Source organism: Nerophis ophidion, linkage group LG11 (genome assembly GCF_033978795.1).
Source record: "Nerophis ophidion isolate RoL-2023_Sa linkage group LG11, RoL_Noph_v1.0, whole genome shotgun sequence".
Classification (NCBI taxonomy): Eukaryota; Metazoa; Chordata; class Actinopteri; order Syngnathiformes; family Syngnathidae; genus Nerophis; species Nerophis ophidion.
The window spans coordinates 30,389,147-30,401,063 of record NC_084621.1 but is presented as its reverse complement, the minus strand read 5'-3'; positions in this window follow the sequence as shown (position 1 = coordinate 30,401,063).

Here is an 11,917-nt window from a genome sequence, read left to right as displayed (position 1 = left end):
TTAGTTTTACTAGAAAAATGATCTTTTGTAAGGTTTGCAAAGACACAAATTAGTTTTTTTATTCAATATAACAGTGTAACTGTCATACTAAATATGAAAGGTTTATAATCTTAACTCCAAAACCAAATATGAAATGTGTCTTAAAAAGCCTTTAATATTGAATTTATGTAAGTTTTAGCAGAACCAGGTATTTTGGAAAGGTTGACAAATACAAATATTAGATTTTACTGGCCTCATATTGGTCACACTCAAAATGACATTTTTTGAAACATAACTCCAAAAATACACATGCAAATAGTCTAATAATGCCTGAAGAAATGCATCTTCAAGAGTTTTCCAGAAAAAAAAACATTTGGTAAGGTTTGCACAAACAAAATTTGATTTGTTACTCAATTTGACAGTAATGTACTTAGAATCCTGAGATAATGCGAAAAAAGCAATAAAAATGTATTCCAACATAATTCCTAATCCAAACGTGCAAAATGTCTAAAAATGCCTGTGATATTGAATACATATGAGTTTTACTAGATACAGTTGTTTTTCAATGGTTTGCAAATACAAAAATGAGGTTTTAATCAATATGACTGTATACTGTAACACTCAATATGACAGTTATTTAAACATAACTCCTACACCACACATTAAAAATGGCTAATAATGCCTGAAATAACGCATCTTTGGGAGTTTTACTCGAAACATATGCTTTTTTAAATCTTGCAAATGCAAAAAGTAGTTTTTTACTCAATACGACTTTAATAGTCTTACAATCCTGAGATAATGCGAAAAAAGCAATACAAATGTATTCAAACATAACTTCTAAACAACACATGCAAAATGGCTAATAATGCCCAGAGATATGTTTTTTTGTTAGTTGTACTAGAAAAATGATCTTTTGTAAGGTTTGCAAAGACACAAGTTAGTTTTTTTATTCAATATAACAGTGTAACTGTCATACTAAATATGAAAGGTTTATAATCATGACTCCAAAACCAAATATGAAATTTGTCTTAAAAAGCCTTTAATATTGAATTTATGTAAGTTTTACCAGAATCAGGTATTTTGGAAAGGTTGACAAATACAAATATTAGATTTTACTGGCCTCATATTGGTCACACTCAAAATGACAGTTTTTGAAACATAACTCCAAAAATACACATGCAAACTGTCTAATAATGCCTGAAGAAATGCATCTTCAAGAGTTTTCCTGAAAAAAAAAAACATTTGGTAAGGTTTGCAAAAACAAAATTTGATTTGTTACTCAATTTGACAGTAATGTACTTAGAATCCTGAGATAATGCGAAAAAAGCAATAACAATGTATTCCAACATAATTCCTAATCCAAACGTGCAAAATGTCTAAAAATGCCTGTGATATTGAATACATGTGAGTTTTACTAGATACAGTTGTTTTTCTATGGTTTGCAAATACAAAAATGAGGTTTTAATCAATATCAATCAATCAATCAATGTTTACTTATATAGCCCTAAATCACTAGTGTCTCAAAGGGCTGCACAAACCACCACGACATCCTCGGTAGGCCCACATAAGGGCAAGGAAAACTCACACCCAGTGGGACATTGGTGACAATAATGACCCAGTGGGACGTCGGTGACAATGATGACTATGAGAACCTTAGAGAGGAGGAAAGCAATGGATGTCGAGCAGGTCTAACATGATACTGTGAAAGTTCAATCCACAATGGATACAACACAGTCGCGAGAGTCCAGTCCAAACACAGCAGCGAGAGTCCCGTTCACAGCGGAGCCAGCAGGAAACCATCCCAAGGGTAGCGGACCAGCAGCGCAGAGATGTCCCCAGCCGATACACAGAGGGACATAGAAGAAAAAGAAAAGAAACGGCAGATCAACTGGTCTAAAAAGGGAGTCTATTTAAAGGCTAGAGTATACAAATGAGTTTTAAGGTGAGACTTAAATGCTTCTACTGAGGTGGCATCGCGAACTGTTACCGGGAGGGCATTCCAGAGTACTGGAGCCCGAACGGAAAATGCTCTATAGCCCGCAGACTTTTTTTGGGCTTTGGGAATCACTAATAAGCCGGAGTCCTTTGAACGCAGATTTCTTGCCGGGACATATGGTACAATACAATCGGCAAGATAAGATGGAGCTAGACCGTGTAGTATTTTATACGTAAGTAGTAAAACCTTAAAGTCACATCTTAAGTGCACAGGAAGCCAGTGCAGGTGAGCCAGTACAGGCGTAATGTGATCAAACTTTCTTGTTCTTGTCAAAAGTCTAGCAGCCGCATTTTGTACCAACTGTAATCTTTTAATGCTAGACATGGGGAGACCCGAAAATAATACGTTACAGTAGTCGAGGCGAGACGTAACAAACGCATGGATAATGATCTCAGCGTCTTTAGTGGACAGAATGGAGCGAATTTTAGCGATGTTACGGAGATGAAAGAAGGCCGTTTTAGTAACGCTTTTAATGTGTGCCTCAAAGGAGAGAGTTGGGTCGAAGATAATACCCAGATTCTTTACCGTGTCGCCTTGTTTAATTGTTTGGTTGTCAAATGTTAGAGTTGTATTATTAAATAGAGTTCGGTGTCTAGCAGGACCGATAATCAGCATTTCCGTTTTTTTGGCGTTGAGTTGCAAAAAGTTAGCGGACATCCATTGTTTAATTTCATTAAGACACGCCTCCAGCTGACTACAATCCGGCGTGTTGGTCAGCTTTAGGGGCATGTAGAGTTGGGTGTCATCAGCATAACAGTGAAAGCTAATACCGTATTTGCGTATGATGTCACCTAGCGGCAGCATGTAGATGCTGAAGAGTGCAGGGCCAAGGACCGAACCCTGGGGAACTCCACACGTTACCTTAACGTAGTCCGAGGTCACATTGTTATGGGAGACACACTGCATCCTATCAGTAAGATAAGAGTTAAACCAAGACAGGGCTAAGTCTGACATACCAATTCGTGTTTTGATACGTTCTAATAAAATATTATGATCGACGGTATCGAAAGCAGCGCTAAGATCGAGGAGCAGCAACATAGATGACGCATCAGAATCCATCGTTAGCAATAGATCATTAGTCATCTTTGCGAGGGCTGTCTCCGTGGAGTGATTTGCCCTGAAACCGGATTGAAAGGTTTCACATAGATTGTTAGACGCTAAGTGTTCATTTAACTGCTCCGCAACAATTTTTTCAAGGATTTTTGAAATAAAGGGAAGGTGAGACACCGGTCGGTAATTTACCATGAGGTCAGGATCGAGGTTAGGTCTTTTAAGAAGAGGATGAATAACCGCTTTTTTGAATGCTAGGGGAACAGTGCCCGAGGAGAGTGATAAGTTTATAATATTTAGCACTGATGGACCTAATAATACAAAAAGCTCCTTGATCAGTTTCCCAGGAAGAGGGTCAAGTAAACATGTTGTCTGTTTTATTCCATTTACACGTTGTAACAATTCCTCTAATGTTATTTCCTCAAAACGGATATTAAAGTCCCCCATTATGATTATATTATCGGCGTGTGTCACTAGATCAGCAACGAACTCTGAGAATTCATTAATAAAGTCCGAATAGGGCCCTGGGGGGCGGTAGATAACAGCCAGGTGTAGAGGCAGCGGTGTGACAGACCTCATAGTAAGCACCTCAAACGATTTATATTTATTATTTATGTTAGGACTAAGGTTAAAGTTTTCGTTGTATATTAGTGCGACCCCCCCACCCCTTTTGAGCGGACGGGCAATATGCGCATGTGTAAAGTTAGGAGGACATGCCTCATTTAGCGCAAAAAAGTCATTTGGTTTAAGCCAGGTTTCGCTGAGACCGATGACGTTAAGATTGTTGTCTCTGATAATATCATTAACTAACAACGTTTTAGGAGACAATGATCTTATGTTTAAAAAACCTATATTATAGGTAGTGGGCTGTTTTAGGGAGTTTTTGATCAAATTATCCGTAGTACCAATATTAATAATGTTGTGTTTATTATGCCCAGTGCATTTAGTATAGTTACGACCATATCTAGGAATTGATACGACAGGAATTTTCCGATTGTTTGATTGTTGCTTTGATAAACTGCACGCATCATGGTTAGCCACCTCAGTAACGGGGATTTTCCGATTGTTTGTTTGTTGCTTTGATAAACTGCACACATCATGGTTAGCCACCTCAGTAACGGGGATTTTCCGATTGTTTGTTTGTTGTTTTGATAAACTGCACGCATCATAGTTAGCCACCTCGGTAAAACACATGTCCGACTCTGAAACACTCAAAGCAGAAAAAACTTGTTCTAATTTAACTGACTCTTTACCCAGACCAGTAGTCTCGCATTTTCCATCTAAATCCGTCTTCGGGATGGAGGAAAGTGGTGTTCTGTGGGGATCAGCCTTCTGCTTTGTTTTAAGCCCCGCTCGGCATCCGCGTTTCCGATCACACCGCTGGCGTCTGCTCCGTAGACGGCCCCCGCTGCTACTAGACTCCCCTGCTTCACAGGCCGCTGGATGTAGCCGCCGATGTATTCCCATGCTAGTTAGCAAGTCTGGCACGCAAGTGTCTATCAGTCCAAAACGGCCCGATTCGTCCACATCCAGAAGTGTCTGGCGGTCGTACGTGATCACGGAGTGACCACGATGCGAGCCAGCCATAAAGTTTGTGGAATTGTCCGGTATTTCTGCCAAATGTTCCATCTTTAGCAGGAGTACTGTAACACTCAATATGACAGTTATTTAAACATAACTCCTACACCACACATGAAAAATGGCTAATAATGCCTGAAATAATGCATCTTTGGGAGTTTTACTAGAAACATATGCTTTTTTAAATCTTGCAAATGCAAAAAGTAGTTTTTTACTCAATATGACTATAATAGTCTTAGAATCCTGAGATAATGCGAAAAAAGCAATACAAATGTATTCAAACATAACTTCTAAACAACACATGCAAAATGGCTAATAATGCCTAGAGATAAGTTTTTTTGTTAGTTTTACTAGAAAAATGATCTTTTGTAAGGTTTGCAAAGACACAAGTTGTTTTTTTATTCAATATAACACTGTAACTGTCATACTAAATATGAAAGGTTTATAATCATAACTCCAAAACCAATCATGAAATTTGTCTTAAAAGACTTTAATATTGAATTTATGTAAGTTTTAGAAAAATCAGGTATTTTGGAAAGGTTGACAAATACAAATATTAGATTTTACTGGCCTCATATTGGTCACACTCAAAATGACATTTTTTGAAACATAACTCCAAAAATACACATGCAAATAGTCTAATAATGCCTGAAGAAATGCATCTTCGAGAGTTTTCCAGAAAAAAAAACATTTGGTAAGGTTTGCAAAAACAAAATTTGATTTGTTACTCAATTTGACAGTAATGTACTTAGAATCCTGAGATAATGCGAAAAAAGCAATAAAAATGTATTCAAACATAACTTCTAAACAACACATGCAAAATGGCTAATAATGCCCAGAGATATGTTTTTTTGTTAGTTGTACTAGAAAAATGATCTTCTGTAAGGTTTGCAAAGACACAAATTTGTTTTTTTATTCAATATAACAGTGTAACCGTCATACTAAATATGAAAGGTTTATAATCATAACTCCAAAACCAAATATGAAATTTGTCTTAAAAATCCTATAATATTGAATTTATGTAAATTCTACCAGAATCAGGTATTTTGGAAAGAATCACAAATACAAATATTAGATTTTACTGGCCTCATATTGGTCACACTCAAAATGACAGTTTTTGAAACATAACTCCAAAAATACACATGCAAAATGTCTAATAATGCCTGAAGAAATGCATCTTCGAGAGTTTTCCAGGAAAAAAAAACATTTGGTAAGGTCTGCAAAAACAAAATTTGATTTGTTACTCAATTTGACAGTAATGTACTTAGAATCCTGAGATAATGCGAAAAAAGCAATAAAAATGTATTCCAACATAATTCCTAATCCAAACGTGCAAAATGTCTAAAATGCCTGTGATATTGAATACATGTGAGTTTTACTAGATACAGTTGTTTTTCTATGGTTTGCAAATACAAAAATGAGGTTTTACTCAATATGACTGTATACTGTAACACTCAATAGGACAGTTATTTAAACATAACTCCTACACCACACATTAAAAATGGCTAATAATGCCTGAAATAATGCAAGTTGGGGAGTTTTACTAGAAACATGTGCTTTTTTAAATGTTGCAAATGCAAAAAGTAGTTTTTTACTCAATATGACTATAATAGTCTTAGAATCCTGAGATAATGCGAAAAAAGCAATAAAAATGTATTCAAACATAACTTCTAAACAACACATGCAAAATGGCTAATAATGCCTAGAGATAAGTTTTTTTGTTAGTTTTACTAGAAAAATTATATTGTGTAAGGTTTGCAGTGACACAAGTTAGTTTTTTTATTCAATATAACACTGTAACTGTCATACTAAATATGAAAGGTTTATAATCTTAACTCCAAAACCAAATATGAAATGTGTCTTAAAAAGCCTTTAATATTGAATTTATGTAAGTTTTAGCAGAATCAGGTATTTTGGAAAGAATCACAAATACAAATATTAGATTTTACTGGCCTCATATTGGTCACACTCAAAATGACATTTTTTGAAACATAACTCCAAAAATACACATGCAAATAGTCTAATAATGCCTGAAGAAATGCATCTTCGAGAGTTTTCCAGAAAAAAAAAACATTTGGTAAGGTTTGCAAAAACAAAATTTGATATGTTACTCAATTTGACAGTAATGTATTTAGAATCCTGAAATAATGCGAAAAAAGAGATAAAAATTTATTCCAACATAATTCCTAATCCAAACGTGCAAAATGTCTAAAAATGCCTGTGATATTGAATACATGTGAGTTTTACTAGATACAGTTGTTTTTCTATGGTTTGCAAATACAAAAATGAGGTTTTACTCAATATGACTGTACACTGTAACACTCAATATGACAGTTATTTAAACATAACTCCTACACCACACATGAAAAATGGCTAATAATGCCTGAAATAATGCATCTTTGGGAGTTTTACTAGAAACATATGCTTTTTTAAATCTTGCAAATGCAAAAAGTAGTTTTTTACTCAATACAACTATAATAGTCTTAGAATCCTGAGATAATGCGAAAAAAGCAATACAAATGTATTCAAACATAACTTCTAAACAACACATGCAAAATGGCTAATAATGCCCAGAGATATGTTTTTTTGTTAGTTGTACTAGAAAAATGATCTTTTGTAAGGTTTGCAAAGACACAAATTTGTTTTTTTATTCAATATAACAGTGTAACCGTCATACTAAATATGAAAGGTTTATAATCATAACTCCAAAACCAAATATGAAATGTGTCTTAAAAAGCCTTTAATATTGAATTTATGTAAATTCTACCAGAATCAGGTCTTTTGGAAAGAATCACAAATACAAATATTAGATTTTACTGGCCTCACTCAAAATGACAGTTTTTGAAACATAACTCCAAAAATACACATGCAAAATGTCTAATAATGCCTGAAGAAATGCATCTTCAAGAGTTTTCCTGAAAAAAAAAAAACATTTGGTAAGGTTTGCAAAAACAAAATTTGATTTGTTACTCAATTTGACAGTAATGTACTTAGAATCCCGAGATAATGCGAAAAAAGCAATAAAAATGTATTCCAACATAATTCTTAATCCAAACGTGCAAAATGTCTAAAAATGCCTGTGATATTGAATACATGTGAGTTTTACTAGATACAGTTGTTTTTCTATGGTTTGCAAATACAAAAATGAGGTTTTACTCAATATGACTGTACACTGTAACACTCAATATGACAGTTATTTAAACATAACTCCTACACCACACATGAAAAATGGCTAATAATGCCTGAAATAATGCATCTTTGGGAGTTTTACTCGAAACATATGCTTTTTTAAATCTTGCAAATGCAAAAAGTAGTTTTTTACTCAATATGACTATAATAGTCTTAGAATCCTGAGATAATGCGAAAAGAGCAATAAAAATGTATTCAAACAACTTCTAAACAACACATGCAAAATGGCTAATAATGCCCAGAGATATGTTTTTTTGTTAGTTGTACTAGAAAAATTATCTTTTCTAAGGTTTGCAAAGACACAAATTAGTTTTTTTATTCAATATAACAGTGTAACTGTCATACTAAATATGAAAGGTTTATAATCATAACTCCAAAACCAAATATGAAATTTGTCTTAAAAAGCCTTTAATATTGAATTTATGTAAGTTTTAGCAGAATCAGGTATTTTGGAAAGGTTGACAAATACAAATATTAGATTTTACTGGCCTCATATTGGTCACACTCAAAATGACAGTTTTTGAAACAGAACTCCAAAAATACACATGCAAATAGTCTAGTAATGCCTGAAGAAATGCATCTTCGAGAGTTTTCCAGTAAAAAAACATTTGGTAAGGTTTGCAAAAACAAAATTTGATTTTTTACTCAATTTGACAGAAATGTACTTAGAATCCTGAGATAATGCGAAAAAAGCAATAAAAATGTATTCCAACCTAATTCCTAATCCAAACGTGCAAAATGTCTAAAAATACTTGTGATATTCAATACATGTGAGTTTTACTAGATGCAGTTGTTTTTCAATGGTTTGCAAATACAAAAATGAGGTTTTAATCAATATGACTGTATACTGTAACACTCAATATGACAGTTATTTAAACATAACTCCTACACCACACATTAAAAATGGCTAATAATGCCTGAAATAATGCTGCTTTGGGAGTTTTATTAGAAACATATGCTTTTTTAAATCTTGCAAATGCAAAAAGTAGTTTTTTACTCAATATGACTATAATAGTCTTACAATCCTGAGATAATGTGAAAAAAGCAATAAAAATGTATTCAAACAACTTCTAAACAACACATGCAAAATGGCTAATAATGCCCAGATATATGTTTTTTTGTTAGTTGTACTAGAAAAAGTATCTTTTGTAAGGTTTGCAAAGACACAAATTAGTTTTTTTATTCAATATAACAGTGTAACTGTCATACTAAATATGAAAGGTTTATAATCATAACTCCAAAACCAAATATGAAATTTGTCTTAAAAAGCCTTTACTATTGAATTTATGTAAGTTCTACCAGAATCAGGTATTTTGGAAAGAATCACAAATACAAATATTAGATTTTACTGGCCTCATATTGGTCACACTCAAAATGACAGTTTTTGAAACATAACTCCAAAAATACACATGCAAAATGTCTAATAATGCCTGAAGAAAGGCATCTTCAAGAGTTTTCCTGAAAAAAAAAACATTTGGTAAGGTTTGCAAAAACAAAATTTGATTTGTTACTCAATTTGACAGTAATGTACTTAGAATCCTGAGATAATGCGAAAAAAGCAATAAAAATGTATTCCAACATAATTCCTAATCCAAACGTGCAAAATGTCTAAAAATGCCTGTGATATTGAATACATGTGAGTTTTACTAGATACAGTTGTTTTTCTATGGTTTGCAAATACAAAAATGAGGTTTTAATCAATATGACTGTATACTGTAACACTCAATATGAAAGTCATTTAAACATAACTCCTACACCACACATTAAAAATGGCTAATAATGCCTGAAATAATGCAGCTTTGGGAGTTTTACTCGAAACATATGCTTTTTTAAATTTTGCAAATGCAAAAAGTAGTTTTTTACTCAATATGACTATAATAGTCTTAGAATCCTGAGATAATGCGAAAAAAGCAATAAAAATGTATTCAAACATAACTTCTAAACAACACATGCAAAATGGCTAATAATGCCTAGAGATATGTTTTTTGTTAGTTGTACTAGAAAAATTATCTTTTGTAAGGTTTGCAAAGACACAAGTTAGTTTTTTTATTCAATATAACACTGTAACTGTCATACTAAATATGAAAGGTTTATAATCATAACTCCAAAACCAAATATGAAATTTGTCTTAAAAAGCCTTTAATATTGAATTTATGTAAGTTTTAGCAGAATCAGGTATTTTGGAAAGAATCACAAATACAAATATTAGATTTTACTGGCCTCATATTGGTCACACTCAAAATGACGGTTTTTGAAACATAACTCCAAAAATACACATGCAAAATGTCTAATAATGCATGAAGAAATGCATCTTCAAGAGTTTTCCTGAAAAAAAAAACATTTGGTAAGGTTTGCAAAAACAAAATTTGATTTGTTACTCAATTTGACAGTAATGTACTTAGAATCCTGAGATAATGCGAAAAAAAACAATAAAAATGTATTCCAACATAATTCCTAATCCAAACGTGCAAAATGTCTAAAAATGCCTGTGATATTGAATACATGTGAGTTTTACTAGCTACAGTTGTTTTTCTATGGTTTGCAAATACAAAAATGAGGTTTTACTCAATATGACTGTACACTGTAACACTCAATATGACAGTTATTTAAACATAACTCCTACACCACACATGAAAAATGGCTAATAATGCCTGAAATAATGCATCTTTGGGAGTTTTACTCGAAACATATGCTTTTTTAAATCTTGCAAATGCAAAAAGTAGTTTTTTACTCAATACGACTATAATAGTCTTACAATCCTGAGATAATGCGAAAAAAGCAATAAAAATGTATTCAAACAACTTCTAAACAACACATGCAAAATGGCTAATAATGCCCAGATATATGTTTTTTTGTTAGTTGTACTAGAAAAATTATCTTTTGTAAGGTTTGCAAAGACAAAAATTAGTTTTTTTATTCAATATAACAGTGTAACTGTCATACTAAATATGAAAGGTTTATAATCATAACTCCAAAACCAAATATGAAATTTGTCTTAAAAAGCCTTTAATATTGAATTTATGTAAGTTTTAGCAGAATCAGGTATTTTGGAAAGGTTGACAAATACAAATATTAGATTTTACTGGCCTCATATTGGTCACACTCAAAATGACATTTTTTGAAACATAACTCCAAAAATACACATGCAAATAGTCTAGTAATGCCTGAAGAAATGCATCTTCGAGAGTTTTCCAGAAAAAAAACATTTGGTAAGGTTTGCAAAAACAAAATTTGATTTGTTACTGAATTTGACAGTAATGTACTTAGAATCCTGAGATAATGCGAAAAAAGCAATAAAAATGTATTCCAACATAATTCCTAATCCAAACGTGCAAAATGTCTAAAAATGCCTGTGATATTAAATACATGTAAGTTTTACTAGATACAGTCGTTTTTCTATGGTTTGCAAATACAAAATTGAAGTTTTAATCAATATGACTGTATACTGTAACACTCAATATGAAAGTTATTTGAACATAACTCCTACACCACACATTAAAAATGGCTAATAATGCCTGAAATAATGCAGCTTTGGGAGTTTTACTAGAAACATATGCTTTTTTAAATGTTGCAAATGCAAAAAGTAGTTTTTTACTCAATATGACTATAATAGTCTTAGACTCCTGAGATAATGCGAAAAAAGCAATAAAAATGTATTCAAACATAACTTCTAAACAACACATGCAAAATGGCTAATAATGCCCAGAGATATGTTTTTTGTTAGTTGTACTAGAAAAATGATCTTTTGTAAGGTTTGCAAAGACACAAATTAGTTTTTTTATTCAATATAACAGTGTAACTGTCATACTAAATATGAAAGGTTTATAATCATAACTCCAAAACCAAATATGAAATTTGTCTTAAAAAGCCTTTACTATTGAATGTATGTAAGTTCTACCAGAATCAGGTATTTTGGAAAGAATCACAAATACAAATATTAGATTTTACTGGCCTCATATTGGTCACACTCAAAATGACATTTTTTGAAACATAACTCCAAAAATACACATGCAAAATGTCTAATAATGCCTGAAGAAATGCATCTTCAAGAGTTTTCCTGAAAAAAAAAACATTTGGTAAGGTTTGCAAAAACACAATTTGATTTGTTACTCAATTTGACAGTAA